The following is a 19,931-nucleotide window of genomic DNA, read 5'->3' as shown; positions in this document are numbered from 1 at the left end:
TGTCACACACAGAGAGAGGTCACACACTGAGAGAGGTCACACACTGAGAGAGGTCACACACTGAGAGAGGTCCCCCGTGGGCTCCATCCTCAGTGCTCCGCTGCCCTCGTCCCTTGTTTGGGATCGGAGCGGTGCCGCGGAAAGCGCGAGGGACCCAAGACGCAGGGGCCGGATTCGGAGCCTTTTTCAAGCCCTGACCAACTACTCCACAGCCACATGACTCTCAGAGGGAATTCTCGACAGAAGGGTCTGCCCTTGCATCTACAGAGCTGGAAAGCGAGGCTCGAGGCCTTCAGTGGCAAGGGCACACCGGTGTGCTGACTCCCTCTGGGGCACCGCTTCCACACCACCATGCTGTCTTAACCTCTCAGGACTTCACCTGTAAAATGGGTTCATCACACCTACATCAGCCACGAGGTGGGGGGTGGGTGTCACGAGGCCTGAATCAAAGGAACCTGGGTCGTGCTCTTTCTAGGCCACAAAAAAGGTGCCAAGTTGCACTGGCAGAAGTCATTGCCCCACCTGGCAGTTACTTTTCCCATCAGTGAAACCACAGGCCAGTCCCTATAACCTCGGCTGGGACGACATCACTTTGTGGATTCCCAACAAGATTGCAGATTTTAGGCTGGGAGGGACCTGAGAGCCCCTGGGCGCTTCCTGCCTTCCCACTCGGCCTGCCTCCCACCAGACACTTAAATCTCCTCACTCCGAGCATTTGTACCGGCTGCACCCCATGCGTGGAGCACCATCCTTGGTCATCTCTGCCTCATGGCTTCCCTGTCAGGTGCCAGCTAACGTTCTCACCTTCTCCAGGAAGCCTTCCCTGACTGTCAGGTGCCAGCTAACGTCTCACCTTCTCCAGGAAGCCTTCCCTGACTGTCAGGTGCCAGCTAACGTCTCACCTTCTCCAGGAAGCCTTCCCTGACTGTCAGGCGCCAGTTAACGTCTCACCTTCTCCAGGAAGCCTTCCCTGATTTTGCCTCTGAGCCCTGTTTCCTGTTTCCAAGTCTATGACTCCTTTGCGTAGCTATTTCCCATGGTGTCCCCCATTAAAGCAGGAGCTCCTTGAGGGCAGGGACTGTCCTGTTTTATTTAGCATCCCTCATCCTCATCAATCCCTGGATACGGCGGATTTGGGCTTTTCCCAGGAAGGAGGGCCGGGAGATCCCAGGGCCCCCACCCCTTACTCCTTCTGATCCCCTCCCCCCAGGAAGGGGCTCTCGCCTTAAGTCATCCTAAGCCTTCATTGTTTGGGTTAATAAATGTATCATTTGGCTTCAGAAAATTCTTAGATCACTAATAATTATTCCCCGATGAAAAGAAATAAAGACCTGATACCCGGCTCCTTCCCCCTAAGTCTGTAAAGAAAAGTCATAAAAATAGCTTGTTATCTCACCTATTGAGGCTCCGACTGTATGTTCCTGCTAATTGGGTATAACATCCTTGTCTTGTTCTCTCTGAAGCCGAATCGGGAAAGTACCACTGCTGGGAACTAATTATATCTCGGGACTGCAGACTACCGCTTGTCTTTGCCTTTATTGAGTTAAAAAATGGTCACTCACCTTAATCATTCATATCCCTGAGCACCAGGGCTGCAGGAAGCCGAGCGAGCCTGTTCTGGGGGAGAAAATGGAAGGCCCGGCTCGGGGCGGCCGGGGAGGGCTGACTCCTGCCGGGGGAGGGGCACAAGCTAAGCACCTTGGCCTCCAGGCCCCAAAGGGGGCGATGGGGGGGGGGCAGAGATGGGAGCTCCGGGGTGGGGGGCCCAGTCCCTTCCTGCCTCTGTCTCGCTCTCCGCTCCCCTTTCCCCTTTCCAAACTGGGGCCCATTCTCCTGCCTGCCCTGCTTGACCAACTCTTCCAGGCTCTAGAGTAAGAGGTCGCACACTTGTGACCTTGGCCATCCCCCTTCCCCTCCCTAAAAGGAAAGGGCTGGATCGCACGGCCTCCGAGCCCCTCCAAGTTCTGGAGCTGCCGGGCTCCCGTAGCCAGCCCTGCTTTGTCTCCCCGGGGAAGGGAAAGCTTCCGGACTCCACGTCCCACCTCTGAGGCCGGCCCAGCCGTGGCCCCGGTCACAAGCCTGCGGAAGGCTCCCGTGACACAATTTATATAACGCCCTTTGCAAAGCTTAAAGCACTCTCTCCTCATAGAGGCCAGTTACTGTTAGGAGGATGGAGGCTGCGTCCCTTTATTAATTTTCCGCCCCCCTCCAGTGGCCAGGAGGAAAGGGCAGGGGTCCGGAGACATGAACTCTTCTCCGGGCTCTGACCTTCTCTGGGCCTCAATATCTCGGTCAAGTTTTAGTAGGGGCGCAGACTGGAGAAGAGAAGCTGGCATTTTCCCAATTCTCCCATTTTACAGATGGGGAAACAAGGCTTTGAGTAAAGGCAGGCTCGGAGGTCCCTCTTGAAACCAGCATCACAGGCTCTAGAGAGCTCTCAGAGGCTATCACAGTGGAAAGATTACTCACTGTTCTTGTCCCGGGCCTGGCACAAACTCAAACTCCAGTTGCTTCAGGAGAGACATGAGCTACCCTGCCTTGTCTGTACCCCAAGAGCCTGGCACAGTGTCTGGTATACAGAAAGCGATTAATAAGTGCCCGTTTATCGGCTGATTGGCCAGGGATATGTTGCTCAGCCTGAGCCCTAGAGCCAGTCATGGAGCTCAGAGTAGGTGCTAAAGGATCTAATACTGGCAAGGGAGACCCCCTGCCCTTGTTCTTTTACAAATAATGGGACTAGGAGCTGGTAGGACAAATAACGTTCTCATTATTCCATATTGTCAACAATGTTTTGGTGGGCTAGCCTGGGAAGCTATCCACCATTCTAATGAACATGTGAATGGGAAAACGCAAAAGTTCTGGGTTCCACTATAAGTGGAACAATATTTGGCGTGAAGATCTTCACAGTAGTAAAAAGCATTTACTGAGCACCTACTATGAGCCAAATAGCCTGAAAGGGATTGAGATTACAGATAAATCTCTTTATTCCTCTTCAGCCATAGCATTAGCAGTGTTTTGGTGGGCTAGCCTGGGAAGCTATCCACCATTCTAATGAACATGTGAATGGGAAAACGCAAAGGTTCTGGGGTCCACTATAATGTGGAATGGTTCTTGGCTTGAAGAACTTCACAGTAATAAAAAGCAGCATTTACTGAGCACCTACTATAGGCTGAACATTCTGAAGGGATTGAGAATACGGACAAAAAATGAAACGGTTCCTGCCCTCAAAGAGCTTATTGATGCCCCACAGAGGAAGGCAGCCAGAATAAGGAATACTGAGAGGGGCAATGAAAGGGGGGAGGTCACAGGATGGGACAGCTGCCTCCCCAGGTTTAAGGGCCAGGACAGCAAAGGAGGAAGACATGAGCTGGGCCGCTGGGTCCTGAGGGCCAGACTGGGAGCAGTCAGGGGGATTTACAAAGAGTGGGGGCAGGAAAACCAGCCTGAGATCTGAGATCCCCCAAAGGGAGCAAGACCACCTCACAGGCACAGAGCGGGATCCCTGCCTGAAGTCTTCCAACAAAGGCTGGACGACCCTGTCAGAGAGGATTCTTGTTCCAGTGGGAACTGAAGAGCTGGCCTTTGAGGGCCTTCCGCCGAGGGATTCTGAGAGGGCCTCTAGGGATGGACAGGAATTATCAGGCCAAGGGAGGCCAGCCAGGCTCGTAGAAATTCTGTGAAAGCAGGAGATCAAGCTGGGGGGAAGGGGCTGGGCACACACCGGGGGGCTCTGCCCTTAAGTACTGCACGATGTGCTGCATTGATCTCACAAAGATCTAGAATCTGACCCAGGCAGATTTCCTTCTGAGATCATAAGCACACACAGGATAAGGGCTCTCTCTCTCTCTCTCTCTCTCTCTCTCTCTCTCTCTCTCTCTCCTCTCTCTCTCTCTCTCTCTCTCTCTCTCTCCTTCCCTTCCTTCCCATCCCCCTTCTTCTCTATCTCTTCTCTCCTCTTTCTCCCCCTTTCCTCCCCCTCTCTCATTTCTCTTTTGCTCTCATTAGTCTCCCTCTTCTCATTTCTCTCATTCTCTTTTCAATTCCTTTCTTTCTTCTGTTGTTTCTGTCTCTTTCTGCCCTTCCCCCTCTGCTTTGACAAATGCTTCAAACAGAAACCAGGGGAGAAGGCGCTCGCAAAGTCCACTTTGCCCCAGCTGGTCTAATTTACTTAAAACCAGGAGCCCCTTTTCTCCCTGAAGCCTCCCTGACTTCCCCGGCCCTTTGCGGGCCTCCTTCTCTGAAGAAGTCCAGTCTGAATAATGATCTCAATTAAGACAAGCACTCAACACTGTCTTGGGTGGCTGGTGGTTGAAAGTTGCTTGACAGCTGGGGACCAGGCCTTAGAATAATTTCAGAGCCCTGCAGAGCACCGAGTGCCCCAGAAGGAAATCCTTCATTCACAAGGAAATCCTTCACTCACTCAAAGCTATTTCCCGTGTTCTTGAGAGCCTCATGGCGTGTCAGAACTAGAACCTCCTGGTTTGACAGAAGGGACCAATGGCCAATTTGCAATGTGTGAATGCACGCCAAGGGACACAGAAATGAAGCAGGGTCATTGGGCCTGGGGAAGCTGAGGCTTTAAAGACTGGGATGGGAAGTGAGAAGGAGGAACTTCATACAGTAAATGGGCACACTTCCGGCCCCCATCCCAGGCCCGGCACGGGACACGTCCAGGCTCGGCGCGGGACACGTCTAAGCTCTAAGGGGCTCAGGGGCGGCAGGAGGGAAGGACTGGAAGGCAGGCAGTTGTGTGGGGATGGTGAGCCCCCTCTGACAAGAGCTCCAGGAGAAGGGGCCGGCGGGTTCAGATCCCTGCTGTCATTACTTACCATCAGGGCTGCCTTGGATAAGGGTCCAGCTCACTGGGCCTGTGGTAAGTGCTTTAAAAATGCCTGTAGGCTAATGGAAGCACTAGGAGGTTGTCTCTTCTGCAGTAAAGTAAGACAGAGGATCCCTTCCAGCTCCAGGAGAAAGGGGAAATGATTTCTCGATTAAGGGCTGGGGGGTTTAAGCTGGGGCTGGGCCTGGGAGGGGCAGGAAGGGCCCGGGGAGAGGAGGGGGCTCTGGGGTGAGTTGGAAGCTGGGATTTACGATGTAAGTGGGGGAGCCTGGGAGGAAAGAACAGCACGGAGGCTGCTGGGCCAAATCAGGAGGAAGGGACAAGAGGGCGGTCGGGTAAGCGGAGCAGGCTGTGCAGGGCTTTCTGTCCCGAGGAATCACTGGTGCTCTTGGAGCTGGGGAGTGACTCCCAGTCTGTGGAATCTGCCTCCTCCCCGGCTGGATGAGAGGGAGCAGGAGGGATGCAGGGGATACAGAGGCCGGAACCTGAGGAACAGGGGCGGAAATAGGAACGTGACAAGGACCAGCAGGTTTGGGGGGAAGCAGGTGATGGAGGCCTGGGAAAGGGGCCCCCTGAAGGTTGGGCCTACCTTCCCCTGCCCAAGGTGAGAGCAGACAGCCAGAGGGGCGGTCTTCAGAAGCACCCTCCTTAGCATTTGGGGTTCCTCCTTGGGGAGCCGGTTGGGGGTTGGGAGGGGGCGGCTTTGGGATCTCTGGTCTGAGGAGCCAAGACAGGAACAGCTGCTTGTAACTCCTCTACGGAGTGGCAGAACGTGCCCGTTCTCTGCCCTGGCTGCTCGGCCCACCCTGGGCCCCTCAGGGCCTAGCCACAGCCACAGGGAGGAGATCTTGGGGTGAGGGGAGTCAGCAGAGGCCATTAGGGCCGAAAGGGGCGCTGGGAAAAACTTCCCATCCATCCTGCTCACAGAGGAAAGCAAGACAGCTCAGAGGGGCACAGGGGCTTCTGCCTCCAAAGCAGCGCTCCTTCCCAAGGGCCCATCTTGGGGGGACTGGCCTGGGGTCCTGGGTAGCTTCTGGGGGATCCTGGGCCAGTCACTTAACCTTCTCTTAACTCCAGTCTTGTCATTCGTCCAACAATAGGGACCTTCTCTTCTACAGGGTTTTGTTAGAAAAGTCAGTGCCGTGAGAACCTAGAAATGGGCGTGTGTGTGTGTGTGTGTATTCAAATACACTCATTATACTATATATACACAGACAGTATACACAGCATATGTGCAACAAATATACACAATGAATGAGCACACGTGTGTATATATGTATATAAACATACACAGTACACATATATTATATATAATGATATATAGCACATATTCCCAACGTATGCAATATGTGTGTGTGTATGTACACGTATAAACTGTGTGTATATCTGTGTATGTGTACATGTACATACACTTTGTGTAACAAATACACATAGAGACCATGGGCAGTACACACACACACACACACACACACACACACTACATGTAGCATAACCGCTCGGATACAAAATATACACAGCGCTTACACGGGTACACTCTGTGTATATCTGTGTATGTGTATATATAATACACTTTGTATAACAGATATACATAGAGACCATGGGCAGTACACATACACACACACACACACACACACACACACACTACATGTAGCATAAACGCACGGATACAAAATATACACAGCGCTTACACGGGTACACTCTGTGTATATCTGTGTATGTGTATATGTAATACACTTTGTATAACAGATATACATACAGACCATGGGCAGTACACATACACACACTACAGGTAGCATAAACGCACGGATACAAAATACAGACACGGGTACACTCCGTGTGCATGGGTGTGTGCATCTCCCGGGCCCGGCGCTGCGCTGCGCATGAAACAGCGATTAACGCGGCCCCAGGTGCCCGCGCTCCGGCTCTCGCAGGACCACCGGAGGGGCTGCCGAGTCCATTTTGCACAGGGGAAGACAGTCCCAGAGGAGCGGCTACTTGGGCCCGACCCGACAGCGGCTGGGGACAGGGCTGGAAGGAGAACAGGAGTCTCCCACTCGGGGACAGAACGCTCAGAACCCAGAATCCGGCCCTGGGGGTCCCGCCCGCCTCGGTTCTTGCTTCAATCAATCATTAAGCGCCTACTGTGTGCCGCGCATGGTGCTGACAAAGCCGAGAAAGTCCCTGCTCTCCGAGAGCCTTCGTTCTCCTGCCGGGGCCCAACAGGTTTCCTGCAAACCCAAACCCAAAGGCTGCGGGGAGGGGCGGCGAGGGGACCCCAAGGGGGAGGCGAGCCTCCCAGCGGGGCGGACGCTCCCTCCAGACCCGTCTGGCCGGAGGGCAGTGAGGAGGAAGGAATCAGCCCACCGCCCGGGGCTCCGGAGCCAAACAAAGAAGTTTGCACTTTCCCCTAACAGCCGCCGCCGGCTCCTCCTCCCCGCAGCTGTCCAAACCATCAGCCTCCAGCCCCCGGAGACCACATCAGTGCCCGCTCCCAGAAACCCCACCGGCTTCCTTCCTCCGGTTCCGGGATCAAATAGAGACGGGGCCATTTGTCTCCCTTCTCACCTGGCTCCCACCCTCCTTTGTGGCCTCCTCCACACTGCTCCCGGCTCCCTTTCACTACGGCTTCTCCAAATCCTGCCGAGCCCCAGCCTCCCGTGCCTCCTCCCGGCAGGTAGCGGGCCCTTCCCCAGCTGCCGCCCTGAACCAGTTCTCTTTCCCTTTGGATGTTTGTGTCCTCTCGTGCTAGTCAGGTCAATAATCCAGAACAGGAAGACGGATACCTCGGAGAGCCATCTGGACAACCCTCCCTCCCCTTTTCCAGATGAGAACACTGAGGTCACAGGCTTGTGGATCTAGAACCAGAAGGGACCTCGAAGGCCATGTAATCCAGCCCTTCACTTCAAACTGCATGGAGGGTCATGGCCTGCCCGAGGTCCCATAGGTAGGAAGCCTAAGAATGGATCCCAGAAGCAATGGGGAGCCACAGATTCTTCTTGAGTAGGAGAATGGCTGTTTTCTTCCCAGGTTTAGGTTTACGGATGAGTGTTAATGGCTCCCCAGCACTGCAGGGCCCTCCACAGTTAGGGAGACCAGGCAGAAGGGGGGCAGTCTGTGGCCGAGGGTGGCTGCCCGCCCATTCACTGATCATAGCCCCCTCCCTCCCGCAAAGCCCCCTCTCTCCCCCTCCCCTCCCCCCTACAAACTAAAACAGCCATTAGGCAGATTTCAAAAGATGTCAGTAGCTTATAATTATACAAGACATCCTTCTGAGATAAAAGTGATTACCCTGGAAGCAAATCACTTAGCAACCAATCAGGGGCCCAGAGAGCAGAGCGGTGACCAGCCATCCATTCTCGCCTCATCCCTTTTTCCCTTGCATCCAAATACAAACACAGATAAAGGGAAACACAATAGCTCTTGACACGCAAATAGGTTAACATAATAAAGCCAGCTTTAGCCGGCTCACTCGAGGGAGAAAAGCAATTCTCAGGCAGGCAGGAGGTAATAAAACAGGGCTTTTGTGTGGCTGCCTCCCCCCTCCCTCGCCCCAGCCAGCTCGGCTGCATTAGCTGATAGGAATCACAGTTTGATTGAATTACCTTTCATGAATATTAGCTTTTTTGAGGAATGCAAAGACAGGGAACAGGAAGCCGGCTTACCATTTCCATCCAGACTTTTCTCCCAGAGCTCCCGACACCTGGGGCTCCCGAGGAACCCCGCGCTTGCTCGGAGGCCTGGGGCTTTCTGGGAGATGGAGCCCGGTGGGGATTAGGAGAAGGGCCCAGCAAGCAGCAGCATGCAAATGGACGAGTGCTCACAGGCCCGCAAGCACTCTGGGAAACCGGGCTTGGGGGGCGGAGGGGATGCTGGGTATGCACTTCTGGGGGGAGGATTGGGAAGACCCTTCCTCTTGGGGCTTGGTTTGGGAAAGGGCTTCGGTTTCCTTCTCTGGAAAATGAAAGGGTTCATTTATTTGTCCTCATTCGTTCATTTATTAGGCTCCTATCATGTGCCAGGTACCGTGCTAAGTCCTGGGGGAACGTGGACCAAAAAGTTGAAACAGTTCCTGCCTTCAAGGGGTGTGTGTGAGTGTGTGAGTGTGTGTGTGAGTGTGTGTGTGTGTGTGTGTGTGTGTGTAAAAGGGAACAAACACATTGTTACATGTTAGATCAACAAAAGCTGATTTCCAAGGAGCCTCCCAGCTGGAACATTTTCTGTTCTCAGGCTCCTCCTGGTTCTGATATTTCTCATTCTAAGGTCCCTTTGGGCTCTAAATTCCATTCAATTAAACTTTCATTTTAATGTCTATTGATTCTTTGTTCGGAGCTCTCCAGTTTGCACCTGTGTGGAAGATGTGCATCTGAGCACAATACCCTGAAGAGCCAGTCACCCAAGGGACTAGAACTGCACCCAACTGGCACAGAACGTACAAGTAAACAGCAAGCCGGAACCGTCGGGGCAAGTTGCGAGGGCTCCCCCCATCCCTCCCCCCTGCCCTCGCCAGACACCTGGTCCCCGGGAGCCCTGAAGTCTGGCCAATAGTCCGCATCAGCTCTCTCAGGATCTCCCTAACCCCTGCCTCGGGGCCGGCCACCCACACCCTGGGCAGGAGGAGGGGCTCCCGGGAGAGAAACTCCGACGTGAGCCCGGCCAGGTCCAGGACAGCCCCCTTAGCAGGGTAGCTCCGGGTGAAGCCCCAAGTAGGCAGGGATCGAGAACCTACAAGGGTCCTTTGCCAGAAGGAAGAGGGGAAGGAGGCTATCCTCTTATTCCCTGATTTCCCAGAGTCCTCAGAACAGCTGGGCTCATATGGGAGCCACCCCCTCCCCCAAATCCACCACCACCTCTAGGAATGACATAATTACAGCGTCTCATGTTCCATCCCAAGGGAAACAAGAGAGTTAAGAGCTGCAATGGACCCTGGATCCAATGGGCCCGATCCCCTCCCTTTTATAGAAGGCCCAAGGCCACAAAGGCAGTACAAGTGGAACATTCGAACCCATGTCTCAACCTAATGGATTTTTTCAGTACAGCAACTAATAAAAGGTAAAGCCCTCCCCCCCTTCTCTTATAAAGGCAAAGTCTGTCATGAAACTCTCATACTGAATGGCTCTGTGGGCCTGTGTTGTATATGTACATACACATATATGAGGGAGGGAAACAGAGACAGAGACACAAAGGGAGACAGAGACAGAGACACAAAGGGAGACAGAGACAGAGACACGAAGGGAGACAGAGACAGAGACACAAAGGGAGACAGAGACAGAGACACGAAGGGAGACAGAGACAGAGAGACAAAAGGAGACAGAGGGAGACAGAGAGAATACAACTGGTGGAAATCTCTTTGGGGGATCAGGGTGAGAAGCCAGGATGCTCCCATCTTCCCCTATTATTGCACAGAGAATCTCCATGAAGGACTTCACAAGTGTCCTGGCCGTGAACTATGGTTCCTGTCAGTGACTGCTTTGTACAACTGGAAAAGTACAGGGTTCTAATCCTGCCTGTTCATTTCATGTGCCTATGACTATAGACACTTCATGGATCTACAACCTCCCTGACCTCAGTTTCCCTATCTGTAAAACGATCATTTAACAAAATAGTTTTGGGGATCCCTTTCCACTCACAAGCTATGATCCCATGGCCTTGGCCAGGGATGGGGAGGTTGGATGATACGGAAACACAGAATTTAGCTCCTGATGAATCATCAGGAAACTGAGGCTCATGACTACCAAGTTTCTGGGCAGGACTTGGAACCCAGACCCTCCGACTCCCAGGCACGTCATTTCTCTATTCCTTCAGGAATGTCTTTGTGGGCCTGCATCCCCACACAGAAAGTAGGAGCGATAACACTTTGTGCTCCCCACCACGCACGCTTGGTGAGAGGATCCAATGGGCTAATGCATGTAAAGTGCTCTCTGATTACATTAGGGGCTCTGGGGGGTGCCAGTGGGCAGAGGTATTCTTTCCATACCCCCCCCTTCCTGGCACAATTCTCCAAGTAACAAGAGAGCTGCAGAAACAGAAGGGAATGCCTGAAACTGCCAGCTTTTCCCCCCTCCGACTTGGCTGGTGAAAATGTAAATATGCAACAGAGAGACTCCAACTGCTTTGCTCCTGTTTTTACATTTCTCTGAACAGCTCTGGGGGCTGCCTGCCTGCCTTGCCCGCCTGCCTGGCGAACGACGGCGAGTTTGTTTCAAAACTCAGCAAAGCTGCCAGGAAGAAGGGGAATCCAAACAGTGGCCTGGGTGGGGCCTGAGGGAGCTGGCTGGCCTGGCTCTCCTGGGCCCCGGGAGCTTTCAGCCGTAGCTCCCACCACCTTCCGTGGGAAGATGCAATAGCTAACCCCCAGCTACGCTGTATGGACTCCTTAAATGAGGAGCATTTTCTGGGGGAAAATGAAAGTTCTTTGAGACCGAGGCTATTTTCTTTTTAATTTTGACTCCCTCTTTCCTAATGCTAAATGCACAGATTTCTAATCCTTTCCTAGAAATGTGAAACCTAGTTTTACGGAGCTTGGGTGGTTAGGGATCACTAGGAAAGGGAAGCTAGCTCATGGCTCTCTGCTCTGAAAGCTATTTGGGGAGCTGGAGGTAAAAGCTGCTCTCCAAAGGAAAAGTCCCCTTTCAAGATCTCAGCCTCTTTCTAGCAGTCACACCTTCTGTAGAGACCCAATGCTTAAGAGATCACGGAGCCCCCACCTATTGCTGCTCTTTCTTCGTGGGCACTACACTGTGTTCTCAGGTAAATCCTTTTTTAAACAGCAAATGTGGCTCCGGAGCTGTCAGAAAAATGAGGGAAAGAGGAGACATGTGGGTCTGGCCACTGCTTTCTGACATGAAACTTCGGGATTCTTGAAGGAACTGGATCTACCTGGATCCATGGTCAGCTAGATAATAAAAACTCCTGGGATCCATAGTCAACTATAGAATAAAACCCCCTGGGATCCATGGTCAACTATAGAATAAAAACCCCTGGGGATTCATGGTCGACTATAGAATAAAACCCCCTGGGATCCATGGTCAATTATATAATAAAACCCCCTGGGATCCATGGTCAACTATAGAATAAAACTCCCTGGGATCCATGGTCAGCTATATAATAAAACCCCCTGGGATCCATAGTCAACTATAGAATAAAAACCCCTGGGATCCATGGTCAACTATAGAATAAAAACCCCTGGGGATTCATGGTCGACTATATAATAAAACCCCCTGGGATCCATGGTCAACTATAGACTAAAACCCCCTGGGATCCATGGTCAACTATAGACTAAAACCCCCTGGGATCCATGGTCAACTATATAATAAAACCCCCTGGGATTCATGGTCAACTATAGAATAAAAACCCCTGTCCTTAAATGTCCCTTGGTGAGAAAGGAAGGTTGACCCTTGTCTTTATTAAAAATTCAAGGAACATCAAGGTCCCCAGTTTTCCCAGCCTTGATTGAGAAATATCCAAGGATAGAGGTTCCCCAGGTTATCATGGCTGCCAATCCTAAAGCACTCCGTCTTCTCCATGTAAATATGAGGGCTGGAGAGAGTCCGACACTTAGCACTGGGCCCAGAACACAGCAAGTGCTTAATAAATGCTTGTCGGTTGAGCACAGTTGAAGAGCTTGGCTCACTCTCCCTTTTGATCCTTGTTTATCTTGGTATAAGAGTAAGCGGTGGGCGAGTCCAACTTTGCTGTGGATTCTGCCTATTTTCTCCCCCACTAATATTTTCAATCACAGAACCAGAAAGAGCCCCCAAATCACGGCTTCCAACCTCCCCTGCAGGTGTCCTCAACGAGCCTGCTGGAGCCTGAGGTAAAAGTGACAAGTTTCTGAGGCAGGATTCAAACTCAGACCTTTCCAGAATCCAGAACCGCCCCGGGTCTACTCCACAGAGCAGAAGCAGATTGGGCCGGCACCTGAGATTCCTGCTACCTCTTTGACCTTGGGTTAGAATCCCTTCCGGGGTTCATTCTCATCAGAAAGGGGGCGGGTAGGAGCGGATGGCCACCAAGGCCCTCACCACAGCTCGGAATCCAGATGCCAGCAAGGAACCTCGGCCAAGAGCTCCAAGCCCTTTCGGCTGCCTCGGGTTCTAAAGTGAGTGCCGGGGTGGAAAAAGCTTACTCCTGGTTCTGCCTGGGACTTAAGTTGTGACACAGTGGGCAAGTCATTTCCCCAGAATTGGGCTGGGGGGGGGGGCTGCCTGGCAAGGGATGACCTCTAAGAACCCTCGCAGAGCTACCATTCTGAGAGGAAGGACTCCCCGGCCCCCGCACGTCTCCCCTCAGAACAGATCCAGAACAAGGCAGAGCCCTCAGCTCGCCGCTAGTTAGAGATTCTCTCTCGGGCGAAGTCCAGCCTGGCAGAAGGCCACAGCACTCACTGCCCTGGAAGGCAATCCAGGCTGATCCCCTCTGCCCGCCCCCCGGGCAAAGCCCTGAGCTTAACGTGCCGAGGTGGGGGCTGAGAGATCAGCTAAGAGACTGGGGCGCCTGCCCCTCTCCCTGCCAAAGCTCTCGGCAGATTTAGGTCAGCTCAGCCTACTGAGCCCTATGCGGTCCTCCTCCCAGGCACGGAAGGTCTTTCTCTCCTACCCCCGGTGTCCAGCCGGAGCCCAGCTTTCAAGCCTGCCTCCCTGCCCCCTCCAGGTCGGATCTGTCAAGCTGCGTCGCCCAGGCAACACTCCGTGACGTCACAACCGCTGCCTGTGACGTCACACCGCAGCGGAAACCTCAGGATCCTGGATACAATTAGATAAAAGTCTAGCCGGGTCAAGAGGACGAACTTTAATTTAAAAAAAAAAAAAAAAAGGAAAAAAGAACACCCCCCCCCAATTGGTAAGGGAGTGGGGGGGGGGACTGTCGTAGAATCGGCATGGTAGAAGCGCTGGAGCCTGAGACACTGGGGGTGGTGCATAAAGCCACCTCTCGCCCCCTCCCGCCTTGGGGCTCCTCCCCCCTTCTTCCCCCACCAGATGTCAACCACCTACCCCAGCGCTGCACCTGTGCTGCCTCCCACCTGCATTCCCTCTCTCCCCACGCCCCATTCTGGTTTCACAAGAGCCGGAGCCCCTGCTTAATATCAGCTTGGATGCTGGGGGGGAGGGGGCTGAATCACACCGAGCTCCCCGGCTTGCACCTCCACCCCGACACACAGACTTTGGAGGAGGTGATGTTCTAGCTTTCAAGGTTCCAGGATTCCCTCGGACCGGGGACCTTTGTTTGATGGCTGGGGTTGGGGGGCGGTGTGTGCTGAGAAATGCAGCCTCAGCACCTCTCTCTCGCTTCCAGAATCCCCTAATTCTATCGGCTCTTAACGCCCCTTGCCATTCATTTCCCCAAAAGGAGCGTCGGGCCCCAAGTTCGGGGGTGAACGGAACGATCTCCCCTCTCCCTCGGGTGGAACAGGAAGAACGGAGGGGTCGCCCAGCCCTGGTGGAGGCCGACAGGGTCACAACGCAACCCTTCCATTCAGCCGCAGCTGGCGTCCCCCTCCATTACACGAAAGATCAGGCTCGGGGAGAGGCGTCTGCCCCGTCCCGGCAAGTTCCCCGGACTCAAAAGGAGGGCAGCAAGTCCTCCAGTCCTCCGGCTGGGTCAGCGCCCGGAGCTCACCCCCAAGCTGGTACCCCCCAAACGCTCGTGCCCAAGGCTGTCAGCACCCCGAGAGGAGGCTCATTCTTTTGCCCTGCCCGACCCCCTTGAGGGGGCTCAGAAAGAGGGGGCGCCCCACCTGGCTGGTTCCCGTTGGTCCCCTCACCGGCCCCTCCCTCCATCTCCCCGGATTTACCGTGTCTGCCCGAGGCGTCGTCGCCGGATGGAGCTGGACTCAGCGGAGACTGGCTGCTGTCCGGGGCTGAGCCATGAGCCGCGAACGGCCGCACGAGGCAATCCGGGCGGAGGCTTCGGAGCAGCGGCCGCCACGTCGGAAGCGGCCGACCGGGGGCTCGGAGCGCACGCACGCCTGGGGCCGGCCGGCCGCGGGGCTCCGGCTTAGCGGGGGGTGCGGGGGCCCGGGGAGCCCCTCCTGCTGCTGCTGCTGTGGGCCAGCTGGTTGCGGACTCCCGGCTGCATCCCGGCCCGGCCGGCCGGGCAGAGGGGCCGCCGCTCTGCCCGCTTCTTCCTCGGGCGCTGCCTGGCCCCGGGCCCAGTCCAGCCGGCGGGGCGGACTTAGTTAGCTCCGCGCCTCCGGACGGCCGCCGGGGGCTCCCGTCTCCGCAGCGGCGCAGCCGGGCCGGCTCATCGGCGCGGCCCCGGCGCCCGGCTCTTTGTTGCTTCCTCCCGGGCCCCGCGGGGGCCGCTGCAGCAGGGCCCGCTCCGGTCTGAGGCGGCTCCGGCAGGCACGCGAGGGGCGCGCGGGCGATGGCCGCAGCGACGGAGGCTCCGGTTCGGCCGGCGCCCCTCCTCTCTCTCCCTCTGGGCCCCGGAGGATGCGGGTGGGGGAGGGGAAGGACGGAGGGAGGAGCAGGCGAGCGGCGGCTCCGAGGCTGCCTCGGGGCTGAGGGTCCCCGCGAGCTGCTCCCTGGCTTCCCCTACTCCTGCGGCTCCTTTGCTCTTCGCTCCGCGCAGCGGCAGAAGCAGCGGCGTGCGCCGGGATCTCACGAGCCCATGGCCCCGGGTGGCGCGCGGGGCTCCCGGCGGGCTCCGCAGCCTCGCACCGCCGGCTCCACGATCCTCGCGGGCGGTCGAGGAACAGGTCTTCCCGGTCCGGCCCGGTCCGGCTCTGCCTGAGAAGCCGCGAGAGAGCGAGCCAGCCGGCCGGCCGGCCCGCCCACCCTTCCCCCAGTCTCCGACCGAGCTGCCGCGGCGCTTGCAGCCGGCCGGCCTCCGCTCCGCAGCTCCGCTCCCGCCCGACTGACAAGCGCGAGCCCCAGCCGCGGTCGCCGAGGCTCGCCCCCCACCCTCCTCCTCGGGGACAGCCAATCGGCTGCGGCCGAGAGGCGGTTACCAGGGTGACGCGCCGCCGCGTCCCGGGAGGGGCGGGGCCAGGGGCCGCCACGCGTTCTTTTCGCGGCAAAATTCAAAGACCAGTAGGGCGGCTCTCCAGCTCGGACCTCCGCACCTCAAGCAAGCCGACGCCACGAGGACTACCACTCCCAAGGTGCACTGCGGCCACGCCGGGTCGAGAATGACCAGCACGACGGAGCGAGGCGTCCTGGTACTTGTATTCCCTCTCTTTGGGGCATTCTTACCAACCCTCAAAGGATGCCCAGGATCCCACAGCTGGGGCTTGGCGGGTTCGCCGGAGTAACCCGCTCTGCAGCAGCCACCTGGCTGCCACTATCTCCCGGCTTCTCGTCTCGCTCCTATGACCCGCCTCAGTTTTTCCTGGCTGCAAATTGTCTTTCATTTTGTAAAATAGACTGAACAGGGATTGCTGGTGAATCTCAAGGCAGTGCAAACCTTAAAAGCGTCTTATAAATAAACGTGAGTAGATCTAGTGCTGCTGTTAACTGAAACGAAGCGCATGGAGAAAAGGCCGCGAGCACAAAAGCCTTGCTCTTGGCTCTGAGGCTTGGGGAGACACTTCCCTCTCCTGATGGACAAGGAGCAGCTGGGAAACTGACTCAGTCCTCTTCAGGGCCCGGATGTCACCTTGGAGTTCTGCCGCCGCCGAGAGCTCTTCCTACGCATGAGCTCATTCCTTTCACCTCTCTGATGTAATCCTGTCCTAGTCTCCTTATCCAAGGAGGAACCTCTTCCCAGCCCCAACAGTAAAGTTACTTATACTGGGATCGTCCCCTCCGACCTCCCAAACAAGGTAATAAAAATAACGTAAAATCAACATAAATATAAAATCAGCATATTTTTTAAAATTAAAAATAAAATAAAATAAAATAGGTTGTGTTTAATACAGTCCTTAGGTGGCAAGAACACATATATACACACAGATACAAATATATGTGTACTTATATATTTACATACTTCATGACGCCTACAAGCTGTGTATACACGTTTGTATGTATGTACGAATGTACACACATATTTGATCTACCATCTGAAACCCCTTTATAGATAGTAGACCGGCAGTCCATGTTAGCTAGCACTGCAGATAGATTGGCTGGAGGAGGGGCTGGCAGGATCCAGAACTGAAGTAGGCCATTTTTTTTTTCCTACTTCCAAGAAGGGTATTGACCTAGAATTGTTTCTTTCTACCACTTTCAGATAGCTCTAGGAATGAGTCTAGTTCAGAACGAGAACTGCTTCCCTGATTGTCCTAAAGGGAGATGGGAACCCTTAGCTTTTTGGCCAATTTAGCACATTCTTATCAAGCCCCAGTCACCCAAAGGTCATACCAAGTAGCTGGTAAACTACTTTATCCATGAAAGCAGCAAACAGAAATCAGAGATTATAACATTATAATGTATTAGAGAATACACAACAGTATATGAGCTTTTCAGAAGGGAGCAAGAGGAGCTCTCACCTCAAACTAGGAGAATGATTTCATCAAGGAACAATCTACTCAGCATTTTCAAGAACTGCAGGTGTTGGAAGTCAAAGGCTCATAAGTGGGGCTGTTTTTCCCCTAAACGTATTCAGCCTCTCAGTCTACTTTTCAAAGGTCTCTGCGCTCTCTCTCTCTCTCTCTCTCTCTCTCTCTCTCTCTCTCTCTCTCTCTCTCTCTCTCTCTCTCTCTCTCTCTCTTTCTGTCTCTGTCTGTCTCTGTCTCTCTCTCTCTCTCTCTGTCTCTGTCTCTCTGTCTCTCTCTCTCTCTCTCTCTCTGTCTCTCTCTCTCTCTTGACCTATCTCACTCAAGGTCTTAAAGAGTTTGTCACACACTGAAGTGAAGTTACCGTCCTACTCCCTACTTTGTGCTATGTAGCAGCTCAACATTCTCTCATCCAAATGGGAGTCATGTCACAAATGAGCATCGCAGGTCAAGGCAATGCACCTCAGGCTTTGTCAGAAGCATGGATATAATAAAAAAAAATGATAGTAGGCACTGTAATTTCACCAGCTTGGAGAATTCTAAGTGGAAATTCTTCTAAGTACACAAGAACTGGTCTACTACTTAGACCTAGGATTTGTGGGAAGGGACCAGCTAGCCTCTTGGCTCCCTTGTTTGACAATTGTAGACACATCTGAGACCCAGAGAAATGAGATTGCATTGCCCAAGGTCACACATATAGTAAATAAATACTAGCAAATTCTTTGTTCAGGCCATTTCTTTGGGACAGTGGATAAAAAGAAGTCAGGAAGACCAGGGTCCAAATCTTGCCTCTGATTCTTAATTCTATACTTCAAATTCTACTCTGATATTTGTCCACTGATCCTATGATCAACTCTTAGACTTTATCAGTTTCCTCATCTGCCAAATGGGGTTAATAATCCGAGTACTCCCTCACAGGGTTGTTTTGAAACTCAAATCAGTTAATGTATGTAAAATATGCAAATTGTCAAGTGCCTTGGGATTACTTACTCCACTGAGCTGCAACAATGGATGATGTTTCTATAGGGTTTTAGGGTCATGAAGCACTTTATAGACATTATCTCATCAGTTTATCCTTGCAACACCCCAGTGAAAAAGGGAAATATAACTCGTATGAGAGATGAGCAAAGAGCTTTAAAAAGACAAGTGGCTGGCCTAAGATCTTCTGACTTCTCTGGTTGGCCTGTAGTTATCTGTATTTCTCTCCTGGCTCCCCTCCCCTTCTCACCCCCTATCTCTGTGAAATTGGTGAATAGCTCAGGTGCTGTCCATGGTCTCAAAACCAAGCTAAGCTATTTTACCATCTTAGGAGTCCAAAGAGTCTCTCTGGTCTCTTTACTTCTTGTGCTTTAACTAACTGGGCTCAGGGGTCCATAAACTCCAGCCCAGGAAGTAGATTAGAAGCAAAGATGATTCTTTCCACTTTAAAGATAGGATACAGAGACACAGAGAGATTAGATGATACCATGGGTCACCCAGCAAATCAATAGTGAAGCTGGGATAAAAACTATTTTCTCAATGCTGGTAGAAGTCCTAGTCTTTGATATCGAAGGCTATGGTTTTATCTTCATTTTCAAGTTTTTCCTTGAAATATCTACCTCACAGGGTTGTTATGAAGATCAAATGAGCTGACATGTGTAAAGTGCTTTGCAAACTTCAAAGTGGCTTTTGAATGATAGCTATTATTTATTGAAAGCTGAAACTTACACTCACTGTCTATCAATAGGGCTAAGACTGGGGATGTAATGGTAAATGTTTAATAATTAGCTATCAAAAATATGGAACCGCACGTTTTTAATCTGCGTTAACATTTTCTCCATTTTCTTAAGACTAGACGATCAACAAAACAACATAATGGATTTCCAAGGGGGTAAATGGTCTCACCAAAAAATGTATTCATTGGTTCCTGTTGGAGCGGATTCCGGCACCTCCCTGGGTAGTGGAGAGATATAAGGACAAACAAGAAAGAAATGACTTGTGGGTGTGTTGAGAGAAGCAAAAGGAGAAAGTAGCAAGATGAGGGAGGAGGTAAAGATGGAAAGAAAATGGACAGAATTGGGACTTGGGCTAGGTAGGGCAAGCAGTGACTTAGAGACAGTTGAAATGTTTGTGTTTAATGCAACTTCTTAGAAATGCACATTTTAAGTGCCAGAAAATTCTACTCTCCATGACCTGAAGGTATTTATTTTGGGATGTCAACCTATATATGACTTAAAGACTCAAAGTCTTTGATGGATGGTATACAAGGTGCAGTGGAAATTTCAAATCCTGACTCCCTGGGGGTACACAGATGACTTGTCCTGACCCTGAAACTGAGATTTGGGCAGGGCCCTGTTTTTTAGGTCTGAAGCTGACAGGATCATAGATCATAGAATGTCAGAATTGAAGGAAAGGGATCTTACAGATCAGAGGATTTAGAGCTGAAAGGGATTTTTGAGACCATCTAGTCCAAACCTTTTATTTATAGATGGGGAAACAGATTCAGTGAAAAGCAGAACTAGTCAATTGAAAAACAAAGCTGAGAGTCCAGGTTTCCAGAATCCCAGGACTGTGCCCTTTCTCTTGCATCAAATCTGAATAATAATGCTACTTGCTTATTATAGAACTGCTTTCAGAATGTTTGCATGTCTACTATTTCATTTAATTGGCCTGTCAGGGTGG

At 52.8% G+C, this 19,931-nt stretch overlaps 1 protein-coding gene across 1 annotated transcript in view; it reads right to left on the bottom strand.

The window, feature by feature from the left end:
• FAM222A (family with sequence similarity 222 member A) overlaps positions 1-14,791 on the bottom strand; it is a 68,095-nt gene extending 53,304 nt beyond the window's left edge. The window contains exon 1 of the mRNA XM_051973005.1: positions 14,631-14,791. The gene's annotated coding sequence lies outside the window, so the exon portion shown is untranslated. The remainder of the gene's footprint in view (positions 1-14,630) is intronic.
• Positions 14,792-19,931: the final 5,140 nt, after the last annotated feature.

Source organism: Antechinus flavipes, chromosome 1, assembly GCF_016432865.1.
Source record: "Antechinus flavipes isolate AdamAnt ecotype Samford, QLD, Australia chromosome 1, AdamAnt_v2, whole genome shotgun sequence".
Classification (NCBI taxonomy): Eukaryota; Metazoa; Chordata; class Mammalia; order Dasyuromorphia; family Dasyuridae; genus Antechinus; species Antechinus flavipes.
This window is presented reverse-complemented; position numbering and strand designations above follow the sequence as displayed.